The sequence below is a fragment of the Oryctolagus cuniculus genome, chromosome 13 (assembly GCF_964237555.1).
Source record: "Oryctolagus cuniculus chromosome 13, mOryCun1.1, whole genome shotgun sequence".
NCBI lineage: Eukaryota > Metazoa > Chordata > Mammalia > Lagomorpha > Leporidae > Oryctolagus > Oryctolagus cuniculus.
In genome coordinates, this window is record NC_091444.1 from 72,816,871 (window position 1) to 72,836,592 (window position 19,722).

The 19,722-nt window shown below is 39.0% G+C and overlaps 1 long non-coding RNA gene across 1 annotated transcript in view; it reads left to right on the top strand.

The window, feature by feature from the left end:
- Positions 1 to 17,242, top strand: part of LOC138844873 (uncharacterized) — a 74,103-nt gene extending 56,861 nt beyond the window's left edge. Inside the window, exon 4 of the long non-coding RNA XR_011381277.1 lies at positions 16,923 to 17,242. This is a non-coding gene — a long non-coding RNA (uncharacterized lncRNA). The remainder of the gene's footprint in view (positions 1 to 16,922) is intronic.
- Positions 17,243 to 19,722: the final 2,480 nt, after the last annotated feature.

Here is a 19,722-nt window from a genome sequence, read left to right on the forward strand (position 1 = left end):
AACTAGGTCCAGTGTACAGTAGTCAGTAATAGAATGTAGTTTACGTCCTTCATAATATTGTCTTTTCATTCCAGGCATTAGAGCACTATCCTAGTCATACACACACACACACACACACACCACACGCACACTTTTCTTTCTCCTGGCAACATGCAGTGAAGTTTTGCATCAGGAAAAGTACAACTGCGTTTCAGAAGCTTTTTCAGTATAGAGAACTTACTCTTTCTTTGCTTAAGCAAAATCAACCCAGAAGTCAGATGATACATTTCACTTCAATCAAGAGTTTCACAGAGCCTCAGAGACACAAACAAGATTTATGGTTCTTTAGAAGCTATAGTGTAAAAAACTAAATTACTTCAAAAACTGTATTTTCTTGAAGTTAGTTGCAAATCAAATAAGTCGGAATCTACTCAGCATTTGTATGCTGCCACTTGCCATAGTGCCTAGAAAGATAATAGGATTATTTAACATTGGTATGGCGCCTTGTATTAACTGGTTTTAAAAAATCACTCTGTTCAGTCTTTTGAAATCTTCTCCATGAGCATTGACAGGCCAGTTGCACTCATTTTATAGTTGAGGACACTGTTAAGATCTGAAGTACCCGTGGTGTCCCATGGATGCTGATGCATGTTGTAGTAAATTCTGTTGTCTGAGAACGAGAGGCCTCTGTATTTCCTGCCTAAACTGGTGAGTGGGATTGGGCAGAAATCTAAGCCCTGGACAAAACTAAGGCTTAAACCTTCTTTAGTTTAGCCAGTGAGTGTCAGTCACCTCAATCTTTTGTTTTAACTTAAGTCCTGCTTGAAAAATAAAATGTATCTCTTGGCAGGTGTACACTCATGATTATGGTAGATTAGAAATTTCTGAGTAGATAAAATATATTTCAGATTGTATGTAATTAGCATTGACCTAGCTATCTCATCATTCCCTCACTCCCAAAGGTTGGAACTCATTGTGTCTTAGAACCGCAATGTAAAGGGCCTTGAGGTCAAGATCATGCTGATTCCAGCAGGGGATCATCATCTTATTATATTTGGTACAAATTGCACACATGGGCATGGATTCTCCATTGATAAATGTGTGATATTTCACAGTTAATTCTGGACACATGTCAATCAGAACAATCTACCACTGGGGGTTTCCTTGTTGCTATGGTGGAAAGAAAAAAATGTCAAAGTTGGATCTAGAAATCCTCATGTCTTCCAAGAAACTTTCCAGGATCTTGCTTATAAAATTCAGTTTATATCATTATATTATAGCCCATTAGTACCCAGACATAACTGTTTTCACAGATTATTTTGGATACAGACATTATTGCTGTATGTATACATCTTCTTGGCTCATGTGTGAAATACCTGGGGGTTAAAGTCTCTTTCTTTGCATCTGTCTATGCATATATTTTCACAAGTCCTAATATAGGATTTTTGCACCTAAGTTTCCTGTTTAAGTATGCTAAACATAATTTAATAACATCAATCTTATACACTTATAAGTATCATTTAAAAGCAGCAACCTGAATTTTAAGGTTCCTCAAGATGTCTCCATTTTCTATAATTATTAGACCTGTTTCTAGATGCAATTATTTACATTATAAATGCTTTTAAGGAATTTTCTGACCCAATTTATTTAAAAACTCTGTATGAGAGGGTAGCTATCTGGTGTAGCAGTTAAGAAGTCAGTAGGGATACCTGCATCCCTTATCAGGATGTGTGGGTTCCAGTCCCAAGTCTGTCTCTGATTCTAGTAGCCTGCTTCTGCAGACTCTGAGAAGCAGTGGTGGCTCAAGTACTTGGGTTCCTGCAACTTAGGTGGGAGACCTGGAATGAGTCTGGCCAAGCACTGGCCATTGTGAGCATCTAGGGTGCGAATCAACTAGTGGATGAGAGTCTCAATCTGCCTTTTGCATAAATAAAATTGATCAATTCATTGAAAAAATTCTGAATGAGAATTCCTATCAGTGTACAAGAAAACACAAGAACCCAGCATGAACTCTGAATGAAATAGAAACTAAAAATCATAGTTTGCTTTGAGTTCCTTAGGACTCCATCTATGTCATCTCATTTAAGAAGCTTCTGCAGTTATTCCTAGATCAAGTCAGACATTTCCTGCTTTGTTTCCCTTCTGGAGTACTTTGAACTCTGCTGGAGTTATAGTATGTGGTACACTGTGTGACATTTATTTACATAACTGCTTCTAGTAACAGAATGTAAACTCCTTGATAGGAAGACACTGCATGTTCTGTCTGTGAACTGGGTCCTTTGTATAAAACAGTGTTTATAAGAATGATCAATATACTTTTATTAATCATAAGTGTTTTAAACTTTAGATATTATACCATGATAGAATCATCATATTGGAGGGACTGGAAACAGATGTTTATTTAAGGGAAACATAAAATCAGCTACTTTTTCCAGTGTTTGGAACAGAAAGAAGAAACATGATTGGTGAGAAACTAGAGTTATGACATCTACCCCACAATTCCCAGCAAACTCGAAAGCAAAGTTCTGGCCCCAAATATACATCAGTTCCAGTAATGACCATTTGCATTGAGAGCAAGGAGTAACTGGGAGTGTCCTGAACACTGTGGGGGTTATTTTGTGGATAATGTTGAAGTGGATGATGACCACACAACTATAACTGAAGTAATTTCAAAGATGCCCACCAGTGAATGTTTAGGGAACTCTTCTTTATGTCCTTTTCCTCATAGTCTCATTAAGGGAGGAAGCAATAAATTGGGAAATAAGCTAAGCTGCATCTTCATTTTTTTTCTTTTCCTAGCTTAGTTTTGTCCCCTGTTTATTGAGAATTCTAAAAGATGAGACTGACATTTTAGTCTTAATTTAATTAAGATTTAAATGGCAATCTGCTTACTTCATCTTCCTTTCAATTTGCATCAATAAGCACCTGCCAAAAGAATATTCAGAAGCATGGTGAGTGAAAGTTTGTTTCAGTAATTATCATGTCAAACTCTGCCTTTCTTGCTTTTCTTTTTTATAACTTCCCTACTACCATACTTCCTGTATAAAATGACTTTGATTGTATGACATAATTAAAACTCACTTTTTTGGAAAAGGAAAAAAGAAATATTATTTATAGTTTAAGGTATATTTTGATTCAGATAAGCAAAAATAAGGAAAAATTGCACCTAAAGCAATAGTCAGGGTCTTCCATTTTATCTGAGGTGTTTTAATGATCTGACAGTAGGATGGTCTTCATTTTGCCTTGCAAATAATCCTGGAAATTCTTTAGTCATTAAAAGATCTTCTAGGTCCAGCAGGCTATTGCTTCACCCTATTCTTGGTGATAAACAGGAAAGTCTTATTGGACTTGAACACTTATCGCTTGAACATTGAGCTCTAATCTAAGTTATTCAAGCAGCGGATTAAAACCCTGACATGAAGTGCTGGCATCCCATATGGGCACCAGTTCTGGTCTCAGATGCTTCTCTTCCAATCCAGCTTTCTGCTATGGCCTGGGCAAGCAGTAGAAGATGGTCCAACTCCTCGGGCCCCTGCACCCATGTGGGAGACCCAGAAGAAGCTCCTGGCTCCTGACTTTGGATCAGTGCAGTTCCGGCCATTGCGGCCACCTGAGAGTGAACCAGCAGATGGAAGACCTCTCTCTCTCTGTCTCTACCTCTCTCTCTAACTCTGTCTTTCAAATAAATAGAATAAATCTTTTTTTGAAAAAAAAAAAAAAACACTTATATCATAGTACACTAGATAACCCTTGTCTCTGTAGAAAATACATTTTTTTCTTTCTTTTTCTTCTCTTGTTTCTGATTTAACATACTGGATAAATCCTTTTCTCCCTCTCCCTTTCCCTCTACCTCTCCCTTACCCTCTCCCTCTCTCTCTCTCAAAAGAGATCTCAACCACTGTGTCGCTCTCCAAATGCCTACAAATGGCTAGAACTGGGCTAAAACAGGGCACTAGAACTGCAATCTGAGTTTCTCATGTGGGAGTGAGGAGCCCATTTACTCGAGCCATTACCTGTGTCTCACAGGATGTACACTGACAGGAAGCTGGAGTCAAAAGTCAGAGCCAGGAATTAAATCCAGGTACTCCAATATGCGATGCTGACACCTCAACCATAGGCTAAGCTCCAGGTTCCAAGCCATCTATTTCCTTGCTTCTGCTTTAGGGATGCTGAAGTTCAATCCTGAAAAGCGTATTGCATCTGATGTCCATATGTCAGCCCCTCCAGACCCATTCTACCCATCTCTGTCTTGTTGGATACTGCTTTCTTGGACTGAATCACTTAATCTCATTTTTCCTTTGACCTCTTTTTTGATTCAGCCCATATGAGGCATCGGCAATAGGTGACAGGATAGGAGGAGAGATCAGTTAGAATATTTCTATCCTCAGCTCTGTGTTTTCAGAGGCAAAATTGGCAATGGTTACAATCAATTGCCAAGGGCATAGCTACTGTCAAATGGTACAATCTAAGACTATAGATCTTTCTAAAGTTTGCTAACTCCTTGACCTTTTCTCTCAGTCCTTCCACTTTCCCTAGCTTGTGACTTGTCTTAGGATACTTTTACAATTTTCTCTGGTTTCTCTTTGTACTACCAACATCCTTATAAATGGAAATACTTGTATACTCTCTTCAAGTATCACCTTTTCCCTGCCAGGACCCTGTCTAAAATACAGTGACCTCTGCATCTACATCCACATTCACCTGTGTAAGTTGTTAGATAGATACAGATGGAAAAAAAGATAGATTAAGACATATGCTCACATATTTTAGTTGGTAGTATTATAGTTGACACTTTTCTTATTTGCATTATAATCTTTTCCACATTTTTCCCACTGAACATGTCTTTCACAAAAAGAAAAAGTCAGTATGAATAATAAATGACGATGAAGTCTTGTAATTCCACATCAACCTTGCCCTGGCTGTTACTTGCCAGTATTTCTTTCCATTCCTAGTTAACCTCATAGCTCACAACCTGTCTGAGTGATCTCTAACCTTCCTGGATGACCAAACAACCTTTGCCCCAGTCCTTTCCACCAACTGGGCTCTGCTCTCGATGAAGACAAGAAGTACAACTGTTGTAAATTCTTTCAATTTCTTTTGTCATTACTTACAAATTCCATAGTTTCAATAATATTATATATTTTCCTATTTTGAAGAACTTTGAAACTATTTTTCTTTCCAAGATCTATATATTCACCTCAATGCTTCAAACCACTACCTCTTACTTTCTATAAGACTTGTCTTCATGAGATTCCTTTCTTAAAAAAGTTTTTTTTTTTCCTGACAGGCAGAGTTAGACAGTGAAAGAGAGAGACAGAGAGAAAGGTCTTCCTTCTGTTAGTTCACCCCCCCAAAGTGCCACTACAGCCGGCTCTCTGCGCCTATCCGAAGCCAGGAGCCAGGTGCTTCCTCCTGGTCTCCCATGTGGGTGCAGGGCCAAATCACTTGGGCCATCCTCCACTGCCTTCCTGGGCCACAGCAGAGAGATGGACTGGAAGAGGAGCAACCGGGACAGAATCTGGCACCCCAATCGGGACTAGAACCCAGGGTGCCAGTGCCACAGGCAGAGGATTAGCCAAGTGAGCCGCGGTGCCAGCCTTAAAAAAAGTTTTTTAAAATTAATTTTTAATCTATTTAGAAAGCAGAATGACAGAGGGAAGGAGAGGGAAAAAGAGAAAGAGAGGGAGAGAGGGAGGGGGAGAGAGAGAGAGCGAGCGAGTGAGCTCTCATTCAGTGGTTCCTTCCCCAAATGCTGCAATGGTTGGGGTTGGGCAGGGCCGAAGGCAGTGGCCACGAAATCCTTTCAGATTTTCCACATGGGTAGCAGGAATTGAAGCACTTGTACCAACTGCCTTTCAGGCCCATCAGCAGGAGGTAAATTTGGAAGCATGGAGCAGCTGTGACTCAGACTGCACTCTAATAGGAGGTGCAGGCACCCCACATTGCACTGTAACGTTCTAGAACTGTCATATGCCACAGAATTTGGATCACATGAGGGTTATCCCAGTAGTTTTAGAAAAGTATAAAAACATTGATGATCTTTGAAAGCAAAGTTGCAGAGCACAGAATGAGAGGACAAATAAATGGAGGGAGCAGTGAAAGTAGTAAGGAGATGAATGATAACTACCATGGAGAACGGGCATTTTCCTCTTAAAACGGAAGTCAGAGAATGGAAGATCTCTATGCATAATAAAGAAAAAAATATTGTGTAAGGGTAAGACTAAGAATCAAAGAGACTGATGTGGCCAGCGCTGTGGCATAGCAGGTAAAGCCGCTGCCTGCAGTGCCGGCATACCATATGGGTGTTGGTTTGAGTCTCAGTTGCTCCACTTCTGATCCAGCTCTCTGCTATGGCCTGGGAAAGCAGTAGAGGATGGACCAAGTCCTTGAGCCCCTGCACCACGTGGGAGACCCAGAAGAAGCTCCTGACTCCTGGCTTCATATCGGCACAGCTCCAGTCATTGCAGCCAATTGGGGAGTGAACCAACGGATGGAAGACCTCTCTCTCTCTCTCTCTGCCTCTCCTCTCTTTGTAACTCTTTCACATAAATAAATAAATAAATCTTTTAAAAAAAAAGAATCAAAGAGACTGAGGACTTAAAATCAACCTGATGGCAGGCATTATGGCACAATTTATCAGGGATCTTTAATTTTTTAAAACATATGTCAGAGGCAGAGAGACAGACATACAGAGAGTGATTCCATTCACTGGTTCATTCTCCAAATGCCCATAATGTCCAGGGTTAGGCCAGAACAAAGCTAGGAGCTAGAAACTCAATCCAGGTCTTAACTACCAGGCCAAATATAAACCTCTGGTGTCATTTTAAAGTATCATCCAGAAGCCCTTCCCAAACCACATATCTCAATTTATCATTATCTTCTCAAAAATACCCTTGTATTCTCATATTCTTGAGAATAAATTGCAAATTTCATAGCATGGCACTCAAAACAGGTCCAAGTCTCAATCTTTATTTTTCAAATTTGCCTCTACTTGCTAACTTTTCTTTAGTTCTACCATCCAACAATGGAAACTACTAGGACCTTTCTGAATACATCCCACACTTGTATGCTTTTATAATGCTGTCTCTTCAGAATGTCCTTTTCCCAACTCTGCTACTGAAATTCAACTCATTTCTAAAACCAACTCAAATGTCCTTAGTGAGAATTTAATGCCTTGCAATCATATTCATCTCATGTTTATGAGTAGCCATCTTTCATTAAAATGTGAGCCAAGAATTCTTTGCATTTTGGTGCAAATATAATTTGGGAGTCATATTATAGCCACATTTCAAAATGGAGATGGGGAATGAGATTAAAGAACCCTCAAAAATGTCCAAGGCTAATATCATAATATTTATTTCGTTAAGAGTGCTATATTTTTCAGGTATGGTTATGACACTGAACTTGGAGCTCTCTCAGTTCTTATTTTTAAGTAACTCCCCAAGTGCTTTTGATTGCATCCATTTCTTGTGTACATTCTTCTAAAAATTCTCTTTACCCTTCAGTTGTGCTTAACAGACTACATCTTCCCATGTGATACAAATGTAAACTTCAGAAGCACATCTCCCTTTATTGTACAGAATTCTAAATTGAAGTGCCCCAATGAGTGAGGATTTATTACCACCCAATGTATTTTCCTCTCATTTTGATGATACCACAAACTTCTAAGGTCCTCATAAGCATTAAATACTTTTACTCTGTGATATTGCTATGAGCGTGGGAGGAGAGAAATACTACTTTCCCCTAATTTAGGAATAAAGAAAGAAAAGAGGAGGCAGGTTGGGTTACTTGGTAAGATCACCCACGAGATAGAGACAAGTCAGCACCCCACTTCCAAGCAGGTTGTCATGCTTTGCCCTACAAAGGCTGCTTTCCTGCTGTGTTCCCCATCTACCAAATAGCTTTTAGATTTAAAAATATTCCAATTTAACCACTAATTGTTCTGATCTTTGCCAATACTTTCAAAGAGAAAATTAAACCATGGCAGAAAATTACTGAATTCATGTTGTCTCTTAGGTTACATAAGGATCATTTTTCCCAGGTGGTATATTTTTTATAATATAGACTTTTCGTATTTGGTGTCAAAGTGGAGGACTTTGGTTTTCCAACCCTGATTTTTGTTTTTTACTTAAAGTGAAAGCATATGTGACCCAAGAAAATCTGAAACAGTGTGAGCAGCACATACTTAATTGAGGCTGTTCCCACGGGCCTGCGTATCTGTTAATAGTATTTTAAAAACCTGGAACACCTTGGGTAATAATCTTAATTCCACTCCTCAGAGTGGATTTATATATTTTTTCTTCCTGAGAAATTGAGAACAGCCCATTCATCATTCCCCATTGCTCAGATTATGCTCAGTCTCATCTGCCTTGGCTGATCAGACTTTGAGGATAAGAGTAAATCCCTTAAAGTAGAGGGTTCAACAGAGCAAGCCAATGGGGACAGCCAAATAAATTTCAGTGCTCTGGGAATGAAATGGAATTTGTCAGGAAAATATAATCTCCTCTAGATTCTCCTACCTGCAAACCTGGCCCAAGACTTGAAACCCACCCAGTTGGTGGCTACAAGCCCAGAAAAGTGAGGCACCTGACTCTCTTAAGCCAAGAATCTCTGGAATGGGAAAGACAGGTAAGCAATGAAAAAAGCCTCTTTCTAACAGCACAGATGGCCACTGCCATTGCCGCCAAATGGCTCACCAGGTTTGACAAAGGGGACTGGCTATCAAACAGATGAAGGCAGAAATGACTGTTCTAAATAGTACTGGAAAGTGTGACAGGGATGGGGGAGGCAGAAAAGAACAGAAATAGTCAATTTATGGAAAAATTATTGCTGTCTCCTCCTGGCAACCTGTCCCTTCGACATCTGTCTTCCTAGCACTCTTGGATTTTATCAGCCTTGGCAAGTGGAGATCAGGTGCTTGGGCAGATGATATACTCAGTTCCTGCTGGGATAGAGGCTGAGTCACTGTGTTTTGTCAGTTACTCCGCCCCAGTGATAGATGGGGATGTGAGAAAGTCACCACTTCATTGGCCTGACAGAGTTCTCTCTCTCTCAACAGAGAGTGGGTCTTGAAAACAAAAGTGGATGGCATTCAAGAATTACACAAAAAGAGAAGGCTATTGAAAATGTAGGTGATGGTTTGCAACATTGGATCTTCCAGGGAGCTATTATATGTTAATTATATATGTTAATTCTCACAGCTTTCCCATTCAATCAGACTTATTTTCTTTCAGTATCATTTTTCTAATTCTCTTCATATTTATACATATAGAAAATGTATCAATCTAGGTGTTTTAGAAATGAAATAAAACCTCTGCCTTATTTAGTATAATCCAAAAAAGAATCACAAAACTTCACACAGGAATGATCAACTCACTATACCCAAGTTTTTCTTATTGAATTATTAAAAAAAAAACTTTGTAAGCTATTTGTTCTTATTCCAAAGCATTTCCTGAAAGGGAGTTAATAAAAGTGGTTGTGCACTAATGCTACATAATACTAATACAACAAACATAACTTTTCTGAAAGTTCTTTAATTACAAGGGTAAGATCCTGAGAAATATATGCAAGATAACCTTTGACCCAAGAATTCATTGGAAATTTTTTATGAGACTAATCTGATATATTCAATGATTTATGTATTCAGATATTCATTGAAACATTAGACAGAGCTTACATTAAAATAGGATATTTGTTAAATTAACCATGACATGGTTATATGAAGACTTTAAAAATATTAAATTATGCCATTATTGGTTTGTATGTTGTAAGATATGCTGTGATAACAATAACACACTCTCTCAATCCTGTAGTTTACAGGAATACAGTTTGTTTAGCGACTTCAAGTGTCCATGGTGTACTGATGGGGAATTCTGCTCCATTCCTCTTATTGGGGGGTGCAAGCTACAGTAAGCTGAATAATGAGTCCCCCAGTGGTATCCAGGTCTAAGTCCCTAAAACCTGTGAATATCTCCTTCTGTGGAAAGAGTCTTGGTATATATGATTAAGTTAAGGGTCTTGAGTTAGGGCAATTAACCATGGATTATATAGGTTGACACCAACTGTAACTAAAACTATGTTTATACCTTCACATGATGTTGCCTCTGAGTCGGTATTCTAATATCTTCTTCTTTTTTTAAATATGTAATTTTAAGTATCTATATTAAAATTTTATTTATTTAGTTTAGAAGCAAACAAAGAGAGAACTACAGAGTCCACATCTATTGGTTCATTTCTCCAAAGCCTGAAACGGCCAGAACTGACTCAGGCCCAAACTCGAAGCTGGGAGCTCAATCCAGGTCTCCTTTGTGGGTGGCAGGGATCCAACCAGTTGAGCCATCACCTGCTCCTTCCCAAAGTACACATCAGTAGGAACCTGGAGTCAGAATTCAAAGCTGGGCATTGAGCCCAGGCACTCTGACAGGGGGTATGAGCGTCTTGTCAATCAGTCCAAATGCATGCCCCAATCTCCTCTTTTTTTCCCACATTTTGTTTCTTATTTTTTAAATTTTATTCAAGGTCTATAAATTTCATGTATACAGATTTAGGAACATAAAGATGCTTCTCACTCTTCCCTCCCTCCCACCAATGCTCCCACCCTTCCTTCTCCTTCCTCTCCTCCTTTTATGAAGACATGAGTCATATTGGATTAGGACTCATCTAATGCATCATCTGAACTTAATTATCTTTTAAAAGTATCCTTTATCCAAATACAATCACATCCCAAGGTAGTTGGGGTTAGAACTTCTGTATAAGTATTTGGAGAGCACACAACTTATCCCCTGATATCAGATCTTTGAGAGACATTATTTCCTGTCATCTAAGAACCTTCTCTTTGTTGCAATTGACAGAAGTACTACTTCTGAGATGTTGCCCAGCAGAGCTAAGTGTTATTTGGCCTCTCCTTAAATGCATCTTGGAGAGACTGGATTCTGCTTGGATGAGTGCAAGGATAGATAGACACATGCATTTACATTTGTAAACACATCCTGCAGGCCTCTTCTTTCTGGTAAGAGATCTGCATGTGAGCACATTGATCTTCCCTGTGCATCTCCTTCAAAGCAGCATTTATAGAGGGCTGAAGCTTTCGAGAGAATGGCAATTTACCTCATTCCCTGCTGTAACACACAGCAGGTGTTAATTACTTATTATTTCTATTGATCAAAATGCCCCTAATGCCACAATGACTCTGGGCACACTTACCAATGCTATTTCCCCATGATTTATTTAAAAAGCCTGACTCAAGTGTCTATTTGTTCAGCCAAAAATCTGTGTTCCAAATTGTTATTGGCTCATTCTTCCCAGAATATGAAATAAATTCCCAAAGTTGACCCTCAGTCATGAATTTCAGACATTAACTGCACTGAAAATACAAGGAGGAGTTAATGTTTATTCTGTTACAGAGCAAATATCATGTCATATGTGTCCACAGTACTTGCCCCCTTCAATACAAATTGCTGTCATTCTACCAAAGACTGGGAAAAAATGCAAGGGCTTACATTTACTAAATTGTGTGTGTGTGTGTGTGTGTGTGTCCTATTCAAGCACTTACCAAACAGAGCTAAGCTGGGGCCTCTAGAGATTTTGTGATTAAAATGCACAAACAATGGTTCATGGATACAGCCACTCACTACAGCATCAAGGGAGGTTGCTATTGCTGCCTTTTTTTTTCACTGAACAAAATGATTCCGGATTGGTATTTTACCCATTTTAATTTTGGGAAAGAACAAGAGAAATGGAAAATCTTGTTTGAGTGCTTTAACTGTAAACCAGTTAAAATTCAGGTCAAAGCAGGTGATCTTGGAAGCAGTGAGACAATTTTTCTATGACCTTTCTCCTGACCTTGTCATTTGTAGTAAGTCCTTTTTGCCCTCCTGAGCCTCAGTTGCCTTATCTGTTAAATGGGAAACAAATATCATCTGGTGTATACATATTGCTTTATAAATTAGAACACAATATTGAAGCTCACAGCTACCAGTACAGGAGAGAGGGAAAACTCATCAGTATTACCATTTTCCATATGCAGATCCTAAGACTTAAAAAAGTGACTTGCTCATAGTCACATTCTCAATGAGTAGGGAATCAACATTCATTTCCTGTAAGTACAGGGATATGAGAGATGCTTTTGATATTTCCTCATACTTCAAGATCTATGATTTATTAAAAAATAAAGCTAACTTTTGGAAAGTTTGCAATAACCTGGAAAAATACTAAAGCCAAATATCATTTATTAACACTAAAGAGATCCAAGGATAACATTAATAATTTATATCTCCAGATAATAAAAATTCTATTTTGCTTCTATGTAATTTCATTTGAGCACACAAAATAATATGTGTGAAATCATCTGTGGTGTCTACTTTCTATTAGATGTTCAATACATGTTGGCTGAAGTTAAACTTTTCAATCTATTATTTTCTTAGCCAGTTCATAAGCTGTTTGTTTGGTTTTTCCTTCAAAACTGTTCCCCCTTTAACATGCTCCAGAAATCACTTCTTGAGAATATACCAGATCTCAGGAATGGAAACCTTTTGGGTGGAACCCATTTTAACGACCAGGATGAGAAGTGGCTTCTAGTGTTATGTTTAGAATCTTCTTGGTTTCCAAGAAAGCATACTGAAAATCTAGATAGAAATCTCAGGTTTTAGACTAAGTAAATACTATATTTGTGGCAGCCTAGATGAATTATCTTATCAAATATTATTGATTTCAGCCTCAATGTATCTGGCTATTTTGTCTATATACTGCTCTGTAACTATTCCTCAGTGGCCTTATGTGTGTGGTTTCTTGTAAGCAATATTAGGGTGAGATCCACTCTTTTCTGTTTCTTTTTCTAAAACAAAGAATGTTGACAAAAATAATTCACAGATTGGTTTAGAATCCAATGAGCTGAAGATAAAAGATATCTGTAATAATATAAGAACCAAACAAATATAAATTCCTGTGTCAAACAAACTCTAGGTGGTTTGGCATTCAAACTGTTTACTTTTCTTCTGTATGATCAAAGATATTATAGTTCAAAGCATCACTTACAGTTTGGTGCAGGCACATGATTGAGTTATGATCAATGGAATGAGTGGAGAGTGACAAGCTAGTATAGTCAGGTCTAACTCATAAAAATATTCCATACAAGCTTCACTTTATGTAAGCTGATTTGATGTTGAGGCTCAGAGTAATCTTGGAAGAAGCTTTGTACAGAAAATTGGTCAAAGCTTCTGCAACCTGGGGCCCTGAATGACTGCAGGGGACAGAATCCTTATTCCATCCTGTTACCAGATGGACTTTACAAAAGCAGGAACTAAACCTCTATTTTGTTAATTCACTGATAATTTTAGCTTATCTGGTCCAGTAGCAAGACAGCCCTAATCAACACAAACAATATTTTTTTAAAAAATTATTTATTTATTTGAAAATCAGAGTTACACAGAGAGAGGAGAGGCAGAGAGAGAGCAAGGTCTTCCATCTGCTGGTTCACTCCCCATCTGGAGCTGAGCTGATCCGAAGCCAGGAGCCAGGAACCTCCTCTGGGTCTCCCATGCAGATGGAGGGACCCAAGGACTTGGGACATCTTCTACTGCTTTCTTAGGCCACAACAGAGAGCTGGATTGGAAGTGGAGCAGCCAGCTCTTGAACCAGCACCCATATGGGATACCAGCGCTTCAAGCCAGGGCATTAACCCGCTGCGTCACAGCACAGGCCCCACAAACAATTTTATTAAATATTAGCCTATATCATTTTCTTCTAAATTTGTGCTTATTTTCTTCCTCACTGTTGGCAGCATACTTTCAAATACTAGAAATTTTGATAGCACTCTTGAAAAAATTAAAGGAACAAGTAAGCCAAAATTATGTCCCAGTCACTCCTACAGTATTGAGTTTCAGCATCTACAAAATCACACAGTCATTGCACTATATAGTTGATAAACCTTGAACCCTGTGTAGATAGATGTATTTGTGAAGTCGTGGCTACTACTCTGATCTTTTTAAATATTTACTCACGAGGCAAATTATTGCACATTCTAGTGACCTCATGACTCACATGCAAAGCAAATTGTATCCACATATCACGTTACCATATTTTTTTTTTGACAGCCAGAGTGGACAGTGAGAGAGAGAGACAGAGAGAAAGGTCTTCCTTTTTGCCGTTGGTTCACCCTCCAATGGCTGCCGCGGCTGGCGCTTCACGCTGATCTGAAGCCAGGAGCTAGGTGCTTCTCCTGGTCTCTCATGCGGGTGCAGGACCCAAGGACTTGGGCCATCCTCCACTGCACTCCCGGGCCATAGCAGAGGGCTAGCCTGGAAGAGGGGCAACCAGGACAGGATCCGGTGCCCCGACCGGGACTAGAACCCAGTGTGCTGGCGCCGCAAGGCAGAGGATTAGCCTAGTGAGCCGCGGCGCCAGCACTCACATTACCATATAACCTCTAGAACTCTATAGATATTTGAAACATATTGGTATAAATATCTGGACGGTCAGTTACAGCAGAATTCTGGCTTTCATGTTAATCAATAATTGGCCTCACACAAGCCCACATAATACTCTCTGAGGGTCTAGAACCTAGGCTTTCTGAGAAAACCCTTATTGATAAACCCAAGGAACACACACCAAGAATCTGGTGTAGGATTGGCAGCTCTAGCAGGACTGGTACTTCAAGGCGTGGCCCGCAGACTTTAACAGAAGTGATGGATGAAGCTTTCCTAATTCACACTGCATCACACTGGTCAAGAGATGATCTCTAGCACCTTGACCTTGCCACACTGCCTTAGTGTGCAATTGCCTTCTTGTTTTCTTTGAGTGTCTATCTTTTATCTGTTATACTTTGCTGCTGCTTCTTTTATCCTCAACATTTAATTTGTGGCTCCTAACTCATGTTTATCACTCTATAGTGCCTTGTACAGAACCTGAACAAATCCGGATCCCCACAAGGGTTGATCTATTATCTTGTGATGTGAATATAACAAGGGCTGCCACCTCTTGGCATCTGAGCCACAGTTTTCAAAGCACATTCATATTTTATCCACTGTAACTCTGTGAAATCTGAGGGGCAAAATTCCCATTTGTGGATGAGGGAACATAAACTAAGAGAAATAAATTACTTTTCTGTGTTTTCATGACAAATAAATGACAACTCTGAAACTCACTCTACTCTTTCCTAAATTCCGATCTAGCCTGCAGAGTCACACATAGTTATAGTGATGATAAGTAAATAGCGGGTATTTATCCTAAAGAGGCCATAATCATATTGGCACCTTTTAAAATATCTTCAAGAATAAAAACAGGAAATATAAGGAATTGTACCCTAATGGTCTATTTTGAACAGTTAAAATTAGTATTATTTCAGAATAAAATACTTTTGGGTATAACTTAAACAAAGGTAATACTTGGTCCTGATGAATAGAGACATTTAAGTCAGAGTAACAATTTTTTAAAAACATGCATTTTGTTTATTTTAAAGGCAGAGTTACAGAGAGGGGAGGGGGGAAGAAAGATGGAAGGAGGAATGGAGAGAGCGAGAGAGAGAGAGAAACATGCAAGAGAGATCTTCTATCTGCTAGTTCACTCCCCAGATGGCTACAACAGCCAGGGGTGGGATATCTGAGTCTCCTATATGTATGGCAGAGGTCCAAGTACTTGGGCCATCTTCCACTGCTTTCCCAGGTGCTTTAGCAGGGAGCTGGATCTGAAGCAGAACAAACAGTGCTTACGTGGAATGCTGGCATTGCAGATGGCAGCCTAGCCCTCTGTACCACAATACAAGGCCCAAAATAGCAACTTTTTAATCCAGATGTTTAAATGATACTTCATATTTGCACAAAAAGGCCTTTGGAATCTGTGTGAAACAAAAGACTAAGATGGAAACAAATCCTAATTGGGATAACTTGGAGTACTGATGAAAGTACAAGAACATTATTTATGATCTGGCATTCTATTAGTTAGTAGTCAAAAATTGTAGTGCCTCCTTGGACCTAAAGCTAGATTCTAGCTCCAAGTCTTCCACACACTTATGGAATAATCAGAACTCTCAAATGGTATAGAAACACAATGTGCCACATCTAGATCTGGTTCCTCAATACTCTTGATTGTCCAATATCATGAATTTTTACCACAGGAGTGGCCATAGCCACATGAGGTAAGGAGCTTGGGTACTTGGATGAACACATGGAGAAGAACATCTCAGTTACAATTATTGATATTCTTGAAGAATCAAACCACAGAAAGAATAAATTATCAGAAGGAAACTGGTTGATAAAAAACATGGCACAATCTCAGTTTATTCCTGTTATTCATTTACTTGGGAAATGAAATAATTCCCCTTATTTTTCAGACAAGTGGTTGATTGCAAAGACAAAAGAAAGGGATCAAAATATTATTTTCTTATCAAATATCTTAGAATTTGGTATTAAGTTAAAGCTATTCTCCAAAAGTGATGATAACAGATTCCTATGTCTAATTTGCAAGATTAAGAATGATTTATGACATTTACAAAAGGAATAGAATCAGTTAATTTTGAATTCTACAATAATGTATATCATATGTACAGTCAGCTCTCCATATCTATGGGTTCTACCTCAGTGGATCCAACCAGCAAATGAAAGAAAATCATCGAAAAAAGACTGCATCTGTTTTGAACATGAACTAATTTTTTTCTTGTCATTATTCTCTAAACAATATGGTATAACAATTATTTGCATTCATTTACATTGTATTAGTTTTCACAAGTAATCTAGAGATGATTTAAAATATATACGATGATGTGCAATGGTTATATGCAAATACAGTACCACTTTATATAAGGGACATGAGCATTCTTGGATTTTGATATTCATAGATGGTTCCTAGAACCATCCACCTCCCTACAGTGGATACTGAGAGATGACTACCGCATGCTTTCACATACTCCTTTTATCTAACTTCCCACTTCCCTCCCTCCCTATCTGTTATAGGGTCTGAAGCACAATTGCCTGTGTTAAAAAATCTAGCTACAACAGCAAACAGTGGAATACCTTTCAATAAGTTGCACAACCTCTGCGGTTTTTATCTGTTGTGAGATGAACTGAGTACATGCAGACTGAAGCAGTGGAACTGTACCACACACATCTCCCGTGGCAGGGAATAGTCTTGACTGATGGCTCTAGCAGCTGACTTCCTAAACCCACTGCCACATTCAGCAAAGGTGCTAATATGTCCATCAGGATGAAGAACACCTTTAATGGGTAACTTTGATGTGAGGCTTTCCCTCGTCCTGGTTGGAACTTTCTTAGCATCTCCTAAAGTTTGAAACTCCCCTGCCAAATCTCCTGCATTGCTATCTAAATGTTCTCCCTGTTTTCTTAGGTACTGTAATCTGTATCTTTCACAGCTATTTTTTATTCTCAATAAACTATTTTACTCTCAATAAACTATTTTACTCTCAATTAACTATTCTCAATTCACTTAGATGTCTATTATCTTGGAGGATCTAAAGTAACACAATGTATGTAAAGGGCTTAGCACAGAGAAAGTGCTTGATGCACAGTTACTATTATTGTTCATAAAATAGGTAACTCAATAACTAGAATGATAATGTCTCACCTTGGAGTACTGGGAGGACCTAGCAGTCAAGATTAGAACTTTAGAACACCTTATAACTCAGTAAATACTGTAATATAATCACTTGAACCTAATATATAATATAAAAACAATAAAGCATATGATTTACTTTATAATCCATGGAATGGATGAAGGTTTAAGTTTCTCTTGATGCTTATTTATTTATTGTTCATGTACTTGAAAAGCAGAGCATATACCGGTTGTGCATGCAACAGAGAGAAAGAGAAAGAGAGAGAGAGATAGATTTTTTTTTTTTGACAGGCAGAGTGGACAGTGAGAGAGAGAGACAGAGAGAAAGGTCTTCCTTTTTGCCATTGGTTCACCCTCCAATGGCTGACACGGCTGGCGCGCTGAGGCCGGTGCACTGTGAAGACAGGAGCCAGGTGCTTCTCCTGGTCTCCCATGGGGTGCAGGGCCCAAGTACTTGGGCCATCCTCCACTGCCTTCCCGGGCCACAGCAGAGAGCTGGCCTGGAAGAGGGGCAACAGGGAAAGAATCCGGTGCCCCGACCGGGACTAGAACCCGGTGTGCCGGCGCTGCTAGGTGGAGGATTAGTCTATTAAGACGCAGCGCCAGCCTGAGAGAGATAGATTTTTTTCATCTGTTAGCTTACTTCCCAAATGCCTGTATAAGCCAGGACTGGACCAGGGCTCAAGCCAGAAGCCTGGAACTCCATCTGAGTCTTCCAGGTGGGCCATCTCCTAGATGTGTTATTAAGGTTCTATATTGCAAGTGGAGCAGCTGAGAGTTGAACCAGCACTCCAATATGGAATTTGGGTATTTGAAGTGACAGCTTATGCCACTAGGCAACAACGCCCACCCCAGATTTCAGGTTTTTTTTTTTTTTTATAGTTTACTTACATTTATTCTAATTTCAGTGATGTGATAAAAAAAAGTTGAAGGGTTAAAGAAAAAAAGACATCTGACTTAATCAAATGGTGAACATTTGAATTCTACAAAACATACACAACTAGGCTAGCTTTTTCCCATAACTCCTGAGGCTCTGAGAAAAAGGAGATAAGATGAAAATAGTATGAATGAAGAAGTAGTCTTGAATAACCAAAGTAGCAGAGCATGATTTTCGATTTTTGAATTCTTAGTACCAGCCAGACATTCATTTTAATATTTATTGAATGTTGACCCCAAACACAATCTAATGCAAAGTGATTTGAGGGGCAGGTATTTGCAGCAAAGTCAAAAGATGATTTATGATCCTTGTCATTGGGTTGCTCAAGTCTTAAATGAATCTCCATATGTGAATACCTTATTAACAAATCATAATAAAGTACAACTTACGAGCAGAAGTGTTCTAAACACTTTGATAAGTAGACAATAACAAATTCAACCATAAAAACATTGGTTGTCATTAGTAAAACTTCTGGACTTATCATCATATATCAAGCATTTTATTTAACTTATCCCATGAAATCCCCTCAACATTAACTGTGAAATCTCTATATTATGAGTGAAACAAGTGAGACATAGATGAGAAAACAGACCCAGGATTCTAACTTGCCTTTAACTGGAGCCAAGCCCTTTGTTCTTAAACATGGGGCATTGAGAATGCAATAAGGATGTATCCCATAATTCAAGCAAAAATAACCGTCTGAAGAGACAATTAAAAGGAAACTAATTTTGAGTAGTTAGCGTCTGCTGAAGCTTTCACAGATGGTAATAGAGAACATCCCAAGTATGCAACAGAGAAGAAGAGCAAAGATAAGAATGGGAAGAATGCAAAATATGTGCACCAGAGAGAAAAGTAGCAGGCGTGTCAGTATTCAGTATTCGAAGCTCTGTTTGGGGAATAGTGAGAGATAAGGCAGTGGGAGCAGAGATGAGTTGGACAGCCTGAAGGATAGATAAGGTCAGATTTGATACCTGCTTTTTAAGGAGCTGTGTTCTGCTGGGCAGCTGTGGGTCCTGGCTCAGTTGATTTCCTGCCCCCTGTAATCCTGGCATGAGGGCACTGGGACTCTGGAAACAAAAGACAGAGAGTGAATCAAGAAAACAACAGAAAAACAAACAGAAAAGCCAGCATTTACAAAGAAAGCACCGGATATCACTGGGTGGCATCTTGTTGCAGACACATGAGGAGGAAGGGTGGCCGCGTGCGGTCCATGGCTCTCATGCACTGGTTCATGCTGGGCAGGGCTG